The 10,418-nt window shown below is 35.2% G+C and overlaps 1 pseudogene; it reads left to right on the top strand.

Annotated features, from left to right (window-relative positions):
- The first annotated feature begins 299 nt into the window (after positions 1-299).
- Positions 300-1,235, top strand: LOC109680984 (olfactory receptor 2B6-like; annotated as a pseudogene).
- The last annotated feature ends 9,183 nt before the right edge of the window (positions 1,236-10,418 follow it).

Genomic DNA, 10,418 nt, shown 5'->3' with positions numbered 1-10,418 from the left:
ACACTTCTACTTTCTGTTTAATCCACATAAACTCCAGGAAGATAGTATCAGCTTTATTATACAGAAGAGAATAATGGAGTTTCAGAATGTTAAGCTTGCTGGTTGAAGGAAATTCCCTTTAATTTAGGGCTCATGAAGAGAAATGGAGTCACCTTGTTCCATGCCCTTTATATTATTTTCAGCACAATTTATTGTACCTCACCTCCACATTTACATGAAAAATGCATAATTATGTTTTAGAATCCCTCATATTTCTACCTTTGTCACCATCTTACTGTATGTGAAACAAATTGAAGATGATGACACTAATTAATGAAAGCCACCCTGAAGAGTTCATTCTACTAGGCTTTACTGACCGTCCTTGGCTGGAGCTTCCTCTACTCATTATTCTTCTGATTAGCTACCCCATAGCCATTATGGGAAACATCACCATCATTTTGGTGTCCAAGTTAGACCCCCGGCTCCACAGCCCCATGTATTTCTTCCTCACCAACTTCTCCTTTTTGGACATATGTTATACCATGAGCATCGTACCTCAAATGTTATGTAACCTGAGCAGCTCCACCAAAGCAATGAGCTATACTGGGTGTGTAATTCAGCTTTATTTATACACCATTATGGGGGCTGCAGAAAGTCTACTCTTGGTCATTATGTCTTTTGATTGCTATGTGGCCATCTGCAGACCTCTGCACTACACCCTCATCATGAATCAGCGCATCTGCATCCTTTTAGTGTCCATTGTGTGGCTGGGTGGAATGACCTATGCTTTCTCAGAAGCCACTCTTACACTACAATTGCCATTGTGTGGCATCAATAAGCTGGATCACTGGTGTGTGAGATGCCAACTCTGATAAAGACTGCCTGTGGTGAAAAGAAGGTTAATGAACTCGCACTTTCTGTGATATGCATTTTTATAATAGCTGTTCCTCTATGCTTAATTCTTGCCTCCTGTGCTAGTATTGGATGTGCTATATTGAGGATCAAATCCTCTGCAGGAATTAAAAAGGCCTTTGGGACATGTTCCTCTCATCTCATTGTAGTTCTTTTATTTTATGGCCCAGCTATTAGCATGTACCTTCAGTCCCCCTGCTCCATCACAAGGGACCAACCCAAGGTCATGGCTCTGCTCTATGGAGTGGTGACTCCTACACTCAATCCCTTCACTCTACACCCTGAGGAATAAGGATGTGAAAGGAGTGTTAGGGAAACTGGTGAGGAGTATTTTTTATTTCTAAGTGATATTTGGTAGCCATCAAATGGTATTATTAAAGATTTAGATTAGGTTTGTATGGTTTCTCTAATTCTTTCTTGTCTCATAAATCTTATGTTATATGTTCTTTTTGTAAAATATAGCATACGTCTTGTATTCTTTCTAATCATGTTAGACAAGGATTATACTCAGTAAATGCTCACCAGTAGGTACGCTCTGTGAAAGAAATGTTAAAATACTTGACTTACACCCTGAAGTTTTTAAAATGTGACTCCTCTAAAGTTTATGTGTGAGATTTAATGTGTTCAGACCAGGATTTACAAAAGAGATCATAGGTGATGAGGTTTTCTCCCTTGTTAATGGAATTAAGGCCCTTAAAAGAAGCTTGACACACAAAGCTTGTCCCATTTGTCTTTCTGCTTTCATTATGTGAATGAATAGCTCTTAACACATGGACTTAAGTTCAATCCATATATGTTCATATGTGAAATAGTATAATGAAAGCAACAAAAAACTGTTAAAGAAGGGGGAGGGAGTTAAGAAATAGTAATGGGGGATAAATATAACTACACACATTATATGTGTGACTGTAAATATAGCAATAAAACTCTTTGTGTAAGCAATTTAGCAAACAGAAAATAAAATAACCCCCCACCCCCGCCAAACAAGAAGTTTCCATCTAGGAGGCTGAGACTGGGTCCTTATCAGAACTTCAACCTGTTGATGTCTTTATTTTAGGCTCCATGCATGCAGAACTGTGAGGAATACATTAGTATTATTTAGAAATTAACTATTCTCTAGACATTTAATTACAGCAACACAAATGTACTATGACACACTTCAAATTTAAAATATTGCCATAAAGTTAGTTAGAATTCATAAAAGAAAACCAAAATATTTTAAAATCTGTGTTGAATTTGTATAGTGTGAATTCTATGTGATGTTGTATAGTAAAGATAAACTGAAAAACAGGGGGGCATTAGTATTTTTCTGGCATGTCTTTTAGTATGATCAAGAACTGAGCAATTAATTGCAAAAAAAAAATCACATTATCCTGAGTAAGAATCAACTAAAATCTGGACCCACTTTTTGAACAGCAGTAGTCCAGCTCATAGTACTGGGATATTATACATTTAGTTTGGAAACATTCTAAATAACTTTAAAAACAGACTGATTTTATTGTGGCTTATTATGAGAAAGTGTTTTAAGATTATGGACACAACACATACATACATGGAATGAAGTTTATGAGGTGTTAAATGACCGTTATCATTTAACGTCAGTATGTTAGCGTATCCTATCTTACATACTGAGAAATAAAGTATTTTTAGTTTCAGGGCAGAATCAAGAAGGATTTCTAGCAAAATAGATTACTAATTTCACAAATGTGAGCAATGTCTAGACTGTGAGAAATCAGGATTTTCAAAGAAATGTAGAAAAAAAAATCTCAATATAAAAAGAATACTGGTGGTAGAAGAAGGAAACACCTACTAAAAAATTTTATTTGTATAAGATTCCTTCTTATTTCTAGGGTATGTATTTCATACCTTAGAAAAAAAGTATTTTTTTCCATGAGATATATTTTACTTGTCTTTTGAGAAGTTCTGTGAAGAAAAGGCATACATTATATCGGAATGTGAAAACGTGCTCCACCTTTAAATAAAACAGGAGCAATCCCGAGCATAAAAGAACAGGTAGGACCAGATACTCTAAGGGTGGTAGATCTCAACCCACTTCATAAATAAAGAGAACATTCAGAGAAAAAATTAACAAAGATATCCTAGAGCTAAGCAATACCATGAATGAAATGGACTATAAACGTTATAGAGTATTCCATCATACAGCAGCAGTTTACACATTTTTCTCAGCAACCCATGGAACTTTCTCCATAACAGATCACATTGTAGGTAATAAAACAAACCTCAATAATCACCCCACCCCAAATCAAAATAATCTCCTGTATTCTAGCAGACCATAATGAAATAAAATTAGAAATCATAAGCAAGGAAAACCTCAAAAAACATTCAAATGCATGGAGATTGACCAACACACTTTAACACATTCAATGTGTCATTGACAAGATTAGGAAAGAAATTAAGAAATTCCTAGATTCAAATAAAAATAAGAATTCTATCTCTGTGGTGAAAGTCATTGGGATTTTGATGGGAATTACATTAAACATGTAGATTGCTTTCGGTAGTATAGCCATTTTTACTATGCTGATTCTACCAATCCATGAGCACGGGAGATCTTTCAATCTTCTGTAATCTTCCTCGATCTCTCTCTTCAGGAGTTTGTAATTCTCCCTGTAGAGTTCATTCACATCTTTTGTTAAATTTACTTCAAGGTATTTGATTTTTTGGGGGGCTATTGTGAATGGAATTGTTTCCATATATTTCTTCTCAGTTTATTCATTGTTGGTGTATAGAAAAGCTAATGGTTTTTGAGGGTTGATTTTGTATCCTGCCACCTTACTGTAGCTGTTTATGGTGTCTAAGAGTTTTTGGGTGGAGTTTTTTGGGTCTCTAAGGTATAGGATCATATCATCTGCAAATAAGGATATTTTGACAGTTTCTTTACCTATTTGTATTCCTTTTATTTCTTCTTCTTGCCTAATCACTCTGGTTAGGCATCCCAGTACTATGTTGAATAGGAGTGGGGATAGTGGGCACCCTTGTCTTGTTCCTGATTTTAAGGGAAATGGTTTCAGTTTTTCACCATTAATTATGATGTTGGCTGTAGGTTTGTCATAAATAGCCTTTACAATGTTGAGGTACATTCCTTCTATTCTTAGTTTTCTTAGAGCTTTTATCATGAAATGGTGTTGGATCTTGTCAAAGGCTTTTTCTGCATCTATTGAGATGATCAAGTGGTTTTTGTCTTTGCTTCTATTGATGTGCTGTATTACATTTATAGATTTGCGTATGTTGAACCATCCCTGCATCTCTGGGATGAAGCCGACTTGTCATGGTGAATGATCTTTCTGATGTGTTGTTGGATTTGGTTTGCTATTATTTTATTAAGGATTTTTCTATTATTCTCCTTTTTGGAGGTGTCTTTGTCTGGTTTTGGGATGAGAGTAATATTGGCTTCATAGAATGAGTTAGGCAGTATTCCTTCCCTTTCTATTTCATGGAACAGTTTAAGGAGAGTTAGTATTAGTTCTTCTTGAAACATCTGATAGAATAAGCAGTGAATCCATTGGGTCCTGGACTTTTCTTTTTTTCTTTTCTTTTTCTCTTGATTGCTGCTTCAATTTCTTTTTGTGTTATAGATCTATTCATGTCATTAATACCATCTTGGTTCAGTTTTGGGTGGTTGTAAGTTTCTAGAAATCTGTCCATTTCTTCATGATTTTCAAATTTATTAGAGTGTAGGTTCTCAAAGTAGTCTCTTGACTCACCACAGAGATAGAAAAATCTACTCTAAAATTCACTTGGAAAGACAAGAGACTGCGAATAGCCAAGACAATACTCAGCAAAAAAAAAGCAATGCTGGAGGTATCACAATACCTGACTTCAAACTATATTACAAAGCAATAGCAATAAAAACAGCATGGTACTGGCATAAAAATAGACCTGAAGACCAGTGGAACAGAATAGAAGATCCAGATATGAATCCACACAACTATGCCCACCTTATTTTTGACAAAGGTGCCAAAAATATCTGATGGAGAAAAGACAGCCTCTTCAAAAATGTTACTGGGAAAAGTGGTTATCTATCTGCAAGAAACAGAATCTAGATCCATGTCCATCACCCTGTACTAGTGTCAACTCAAAATGGATCAAGGACCTAAACATCAGAACTGAAACTCTGAAGTTACTAAAGGAAGGAGCAGAAAACACTCTGGAACTAATAGGTAAAGGCAAGGACTTCCTCAATACAACCCCAGCAGCCCAGCAACTAAGAGAAGGGATGGACAAATGGGACTTCATAAAATTAAAAAGCTTCCACACAACAACAAAAAAATGGTCTCTAAACTGAAGAGACCACCCACAGAGTGGGAGAAAATATTTGCCAGCTACACATCAGACAAGGGATTGATAACCAGACTATACAGGGAACTTAAGAAACTAAACTCTCCTAAAATCAATGAACCAATTAAAAATGGGCAACTGAACTTAATAGAACTTTCTCAAAAGAAGAAATTCAAATGGCCAAAAAACGCATGAAAAAATGCTCACCATCTCTAGTCATAAAGGAAATGCAAATCAAAACCACACTAAGATTCCACCTCACTCCTGTTAGAATAGCCACCATCAAAAACACCACCAACAACATGTGTTGGTGAGGATGTGGGGAAAAAGGAACCCTAATCCACTGCTGGTGGGAATGCAAGCTGGTACAACCACTCTGGAAAAAAATTTGGAGACTCCTTAAAAATCTAAACATAGATTTGCCATATGATCCAGCAATCCCACTCCTGGAGATATACCAAAAGAAGTACAACACAGATTATTCCAGAGGCATCTGCACACCTATGTTTATTGCAGCGCTGTTCACAATAGCCAAGTTATGGAAACAACCAAGATGCCCAACTATTGATGAATGGATCAAGAAAATGTGGTACTTGTACACAATGGAATTTTCCTCAGCCATGAAGAAGAATGAAATCTTATCATTTGCAGGTAAATGGATGGAACTAGAGAATATCATTCTGAGTGATAAACTCAGAAGACCAAAAAATTGTATGTTCTCCCTCATATGCAGACTTTAGATCTAGGGCAAATGTAGCAATGTGGTTGGACTTGGATCACATGATAAGGGGAGAACACATTTGGGTGATATAGAAATAGGCAGAAAACCGAAAACATGAAAGCGTTTGATGTCCCCACTCCAGAGGAGCTAATATAGAAACCTTAAAGCAACAGAGGTTATCATGAGAAGGGGATTAGTAACCAGGGTAAAAATCAGTTAGAGATGAATTAACATGGGTCATAACACATGTACATGAAAGCAATGCTAGGAATATTTGTGGATAGCTATCCTCAACTCAACTAGCAAAAACGCTTTGTCTTCCTTATTAAGCTTGTCTCTTTTCTTCAACAAAACTAGTGATAAAGGCAGAACAGGACCTGCCTGGAACTAAGGGGGGAAGGAGGAAGTGGGTTGGTGAGGGGGATGGGGGAAGAAATGACCCAAACAATGTAAGCACATGTGAATAAAAAAAAAAAAAATGAGAATTCAACTTACAAAACCTGTGGGACACAGCAAAGGCAGTCTTTTTTTTTCATTTACATTTTATTATCATTATATTATTGTTGCCCTGTGGGTACGTTGTGACATTTACAAAAGTTCTTACAATATATCATAGTTGAACTCATCCCCTCCATTGTTCTCCTTTATCTCCCCTCCCCCCATTGCAAAGGCAGTCTTAAGAGGGAAGTTTATAGTCTCTACATGAGAAAATTTGGGAGATCTCAAATAAACAATCTGATGCACTTCAAGCTCTTTGAAAAATAAGAACAAAGTCAATCCCCAAAGTATTAGTTGGAAAGAAATTATATTTATATACAAAGGAATTTTATTCAGTCATTAAGAAGAATGAAATTTTGTTGTTTGCAGGTACATGGATGGAACTGGAGAGCATTATCTTAAGTGAAGATAGCCAAGATCGGAACACCAAAGGCTGCGTGTTTTCTCTCATATGTGGAATATAGACCCAATACAATTATAAGCACTATTATGAAAAACAGGTCATGATAAGGGAAGGTCACATATAAGAGATGGAAGATAAAAGAAGGAAGTTAAGAAGGTGAATATGGTTGATGTACTTCTATACAAGAATGAATATAGAATTTTTGAACCTGTTGAAATCATCATAAGAAAGGAGAAAAATAGAGGGGATGAACCAATTTGGGTTATAATATACATATACATGGAAATGTATCAATTATACACTCTGTATAGCGATCCTAAACAAACAAAAATGTCATTTTTCTTTTACAAAAATAAGGAACAGGAAGGCAAAACAGGTTCTGCCTGGGGGGTTGGTATCGGCAGGAAGGGGAGGACATAAGGAAAGGGTGTAGGAGGGTGAATATGGTGGAAATATTATGTACATAGTATGTAAATGGAAAAATGAGACCTGTTGAAGCTATTCCAGAAATGGGGGTGAGGGGATAAAAGAGAATGATGGAGGGGGTGAATTCAACTATGATATATTGTAAGAACTTTTGTAAAGGTCATATTGTATCCCCAATACCACAATAAAAAATAAAATAAAAAAAATTAGGGCAGAAATCAATGAATTGGAGATCAAAGGAATGACAATATGAATCAACAAAACAACAAGGTGGTTCTTTGAAATTAACCAAAAGAAGAAATGAGAAGACCTACATTAACATATCAGAGATGAAAAAGTGATTATTACAATAGACACCAATGAAATTTGAAGATCATGCAGGAATATTTTGATAACTTATACTCTAGCAAACTGGAAAATAGAGAAAAAATAAGTAGATAAATTTCTTGACACATATGACCTGTCAAAATTGAACCAAGAAGGTATAAACAATTTAAATAGATCTATAAGAAGTAATGAGATTGAGACAGTTATAAAGAACCTCCCCAAAACAACAACAAAAGCCCAGGGTCCAGATGAATTCACTGATGAGTTCTACTAGACTTTAAAGAAGGGCTAACACCATTACTTACCTATCCTATAAAATACAAAAGGAAGGAATACGGCCAGGCTTATTCTAGAAAGCCAATATTACTCTACTTCCAAAGCCAGGTAAAGATGCATCAAAATGGAATATAGCTCATAAACAGAATCAAGGACAGAAACCACGTCATCAACTCAATAGATGTAGAATGAACCTTTGACAAAATTCAACATTCTTTTATGATAAAATTTCTTTAAAAAACTAGTAATAGAAAGAACATATCTCAAAATTATAAAACTTATTAACAACAAACCTATAACCAACATCATCCTAAATGGGGAAAAACCAAAACCATTTCCTCTAAAATCAGGAACGAGTCAAGGGTGTCCAATCTCCCCAGTCTTATTCAATATAGTTCTGGAATTCTCAGCCCAAATAATAAGACAGGAGAAAGAAATAAAAGCAACTCAAATAGGGAAGGGAGAAGTCAAATGGTTCTGATTTGCAGATGATATGATCTTATATCTGAAAAACTCTAAAATCTCCATTCCAAAACTGTTAAATCTCACGAACATGTTCAGCAACATAGCAGAATATAAAATCAATATAGAAAAATCAGTGGCATTTCTAGTCACAAAAGATGAACAGTTTAAGTAAGAAAGCAGGAAAATAATGACATTTATAATAACATCAAAAATTTAAAATACCTAGGAATAAATTTAACAAAGGAAGTTAAAGAACTGTGCAATGAGAAGTATAAATCACTGAAGAAATCAATGAAGACATCGGATGAGGAAAGGGCATCTCATGCTCATGGGTTGGCAGAATCCTATCATGAAAATGGATATATCACAAAAGCAATATATATGTTCAGTGTAATCCCCCCAAAAATTTCAATGACATTCTTCACAGGGATAGAAAAATCAGTTCTAAAGTTCATATGGAAACACAAAGGGTCTTGAATATCCAAAGCAACCCTAAACAAAAAAAGCAATGGTAGAGGTAATATAGTAACTGACTTCAAATTACCACAGAGCCACAGAAATAAAAACAGCATGGTACTGGTACAGAAATAGAAAGGAAGATCAATGGGATAGAATAAAACATTGTCTGTAAAATCAACATCACTTAATGATAAAAATCTCAATAAATTCAGTGTAGAAGGAGTGTATCTCAACACAACAAAGGGCATATATGAGAAACTCACAGCTATCATCATACCAAGTGGGGAAAAGCTAAGATCTAAGACCTAGAACAAGACAGGATATCCTTATTCACCACTTCTATTCAACAGTACTGTGCTATGGTTTAGGTCTAGTTTGAGTGTGTCCCCAAGTTTCTTTTGGTGGAATCTTGGTCCCAGTTCAATGCCATTGAAGAGATTACATGTTTAAGAAGTAGGGTGAGTAGAGTGAGGCAATTAGGTTGTTGTGGGCACTGCCCTTGGAATCAGTTAATGGATCCTCAATTAGTTTGCCGGTTAGCAAGAAAAATTTGTCATAAATATGTGGGATCTGCTCGATTTCTGGATTCCTGTCTTATTGTATGCAGGTTTCTCTTTGACATAGTGCCTTAACTTCCTTCAGATATATACCCAATAGTCTGATGGCTAGATCATATTATAGTTCTAGTTTTAATTTTTAAAGGTATTTCCATACTGTTTTCTATCATGGTCATATTAATTTACATTCCAATCAACAGTGTAAAAGGCATCTATTTTTCTAAATCCTTGAAAACAGTCCTAGTAACATGTGAAGTGGAATCTCATTGTTGTTTTAATTTCCATTTCCCTGATAATTAGTGATGTTGACAATTATTTTATTTGATCATTTGTATTTCTTCTTTAGAGAAAAGTGTATTTGTGTCTTTTGCCCTTACTTCCCATTGGTTCATGTGTATTTTTTAAAAATCTTATTGATTATGTACAAGTCTTTTTGTGATTAAAATGTTAAATATTTTGAACTTTGAATTTTTTTATACAAATTTTTTGTTAGGATATATTTGTTGTATGGGGAAGATTCATAGTGACAATTCCAATTAGGCTTATGTTGTATAATAGTTATCTTTCCCCCATTGACTTTCCCCTTAACCCCTTCCCTGCCTCAAAGTAATTTCAAGAGGTTTCTTTGCTTTATTTCATATAAGTATATAAAGTCTATACACCATGTATCCTCACCTTAATCTCCTTCATTCCCCCTCCCCCTCCTACTAGTACCCCCCACACAGTGTACCTATCTTACAGTCCTTTCTTTTTTTATTAATCTTTAAGTTGATTTAACTTTTAATTTTAAGTATTACCAGTTGCTTCTCATTGGAAAGATCCTTTTATCACTTTTCTTTTTGCAATTAATTTTGGCATTTTTTACTATGATACTAGAAATATTGTGTGATATATTCTAAGAATAAAGAAATAAAACATTAAAGAATTTTGTTTGGATTCCAAGATGGCAGCTAGAAGGAGGAAGCAGAAAACATGCATCCTAAAGTAAAATCTTGGAGAGATGCTGGAGATACACCATATAGGAAAAACCACTGAGAAGAGGCAAAACTTTGATGCCTCCACACCTTCAGCCTGTGCATAGCATCTCCACTTCATGTTA

This window comes from Castor canadensis, chromosome 8 (assembly GCF_047511655.1).
Source record: "Castor canadensis chromosome 8, mCasCan1.hap1v2, whole genome shotgun sequence".
In the NCBI taxonomy this organism is placed as follows: domain Eukaryota; kingdom Metazoa; phylum Chordata; class Mammalia; order Rodentia; family Castoridae; genus Castor; species Castor canadensis.
This window is presented reverse-complemented; position numbering and strand designations above follow the sequence as displayed.